This window comes from Belonocnema kinseyi, chromosome 3 (assembly GCF_010883055.1).
Source record: "Belonocnema kinseyi isolate 2016_QV_RU_SX_M_011 chromosome 3, B_treatae_v1, whole genome shotgun sequence".
NCBI lineage: Eukaryota > Metazoa > Arthropoda > Insecta > Hymenoptera > Cynipidae > Belonocnema > Belonocnema kinseyi.
Genome location: NC_046659.1, coordinates 123,318,514 through 123,320,764, shown reverse-complemented (window position 1 = coordinate 123,320,764; position 2,251 = coordinate 123,318,514). Strand labels below are relative to the sequence as shown.

Here is a 2,251-nt window from a genome sequence, read left to right as displayed (position 1 = left end):
TGAAAATTTATCTCTTTATTTGAAAATTGAATTATTTTGTTGAAAATCCGTTTTTCTTTTTTGTTGAAGGTTAATTTGTTCAACTGAAAGTTAATTTCTAAACATATAAATAAATATTTATAATTTTAGTTGAAAATTCCTCTTTTAGGTTAAAAATAAAATTATTTGGTTGATGATCCATGGTTTTAATGAAAAATTCATTTCTTTGATGAAAAATGAGCTGTTTGATTGGAAAATTATTTTTCTTTTAAAAGTTTTTTGGTTGAATAAAATTTTCTTTACTGAAAACGTAACTTCGTTTTTGGTAGAAATTAATCTTCTTGAATTGAATAATGAACTTTTTCCAATTGAAAATTCCATAGTTATGTTTGACAATTCATCTGTTTCCTTAAACATTTTTTTAATTTAATTATTTAAGTTTTGGTTGACAATTAATTTTTTTTTAGAATAATTAATTTTGTTGTCCTAAAATTCAACTTTCATTGAAAGATTCATTGTTTTAGTTTAAAACTCTTATGTTTGGTTTAAAATTACTTTTTTAAGCTAAAAATGTTACTATTCAATTTTCGTTTGAATATTATTATTTTTGTAGATCAAAATTCAACTACTTGGTGGAAAATTCGTCTTCTTTAAATAAAAATTCAACTATTTCGTTAAAAATTCACTTCATTGAAAATTTATCTTATAGTTTAAAATTTAACTGTTCCAGTTAAAGATTCTTAGTTTAAATGAAAATTGATCACTTTAGTTGAAAATCCCCTTTTTTTTTGTTTGAAGATTATTTTTTTTTCAAATGAAAGTTCATCTATTCCATTTTTTGTAAAAAATTGTTATTTTTAGCGGAAAATTTAAGTATTTTTTTTTTCAAAATTCATTTCTTTAGCAATGCTTTGCTCTGTTGTTTTAAAGTTAAAGGATGTTTCGAATAAACGTCATGAATTAAAAGAAATGTTTTGCGGAAAATAAAAGTTGACCAAAGAAAACTTCTCTGAACATAACGTAAGATTTAAAAATAATTCAATATTTTTATCGAAAATAGCATTAAATAATACAATGAACTAAAAAGTTGATGATTTTATGTCAGTTAAAAAAAATGGCATAAAATGCGCTGCATGAAACGTCTTCTCAAAAATACAATGATTCGCCAAAAATACAATTTTGCTGTTGTTTAAATCTGAATTATTACATAATATTACGGATTTAAAAAAATCTTTATAGCTGTGCTCTCAAGGAATAGTAAAGATAATACATAGTTTGATTATTTATTACTTGTCGTAAATGATAAAAACAAATTTGACGAGTCTTATATAAAGAAAATTATTAACATGATTTCATGTTATTTTACGAGTTGTTAAAAGCGTATCACTTTTTTACTTAATCATATTAGTTAACGTTAGCTTCTTTTAAAATACTGAACTCTTCTTAAAAATTACTTTAAATTTGATTTATTAAAAAAAAAAAAAAAAATCCCGGCGGACATGGACCTACATTTTTACCTAGCTCTAAGAATAAATCTAAGATTAGGATAGATCTGGTTTTTCAACAAGTGTGTATTTTTCTACCAAACAATACTATTTTTCAAGAAAATACGTGAATTTTAAAGAAATAGGTAAATTTTTAATTAAAGGAGAGAAATTTTGAACCCCAAAAGTTTAATTTTGACCTAAAAAAATAATCATTTTCAACCAAAAATAGCAACATTTTTATTTTTAATAATTGATTTTAAGCCAAACATAAGAGTATTCAACTAAAACAATGAATCTTTCAATGAAAGTTGAATTTTTGAACAAAAAAATTAATTATTCTAAAAAAAAATTAATTGTCAACCAAAACTTAAATAATTAAATTTAAAAAAAGGTTTAAGCAAACAGATGAATTGTCAAACATAACTATGGAATTTTCAATTGGAAAAAGTTCATTTTTCAATTCAAGAAGATTAATTTCTACTAAAAACGAAGTTACGTTTACAGTAAAGAAAATTTTATTCAACCAAAAAACTTTTAAAAGAAAAATAATTTTCCAATCAAACAGCTCATGTTTCATCAAAGAAATGAATTTTTCATTAAAACCATGGATCGTCAACCAAATAATTTTATTTTTAACCTAAAAGAGGAATTTTCAACTAAAATTATAAATATTTATTTATATATTTAGAAATTAACTTTCAGTTGAACAAATTAACCTTCAACAAAAAAGAAAAACGGATTTTCAACAAAATAATTCAATTTTCAAATAAAGAGATAAATTTTCA

The 2,251-nt window shown here is 22.0% G+C and overlaps 1 protein-coding gene across 1 annotated transcript in view; it reads left to right on the top strand.

The window, feature by feature from the left end:
• Positions 1-2,251, top strand: part of LOC117169573 (hsp90 co-chaperone Cdc37) — a 23,056-nt gene that overhangs the window by 8,696 nt on the left and 12,109 nt on the right. The window lies entirely within an intron of this gene.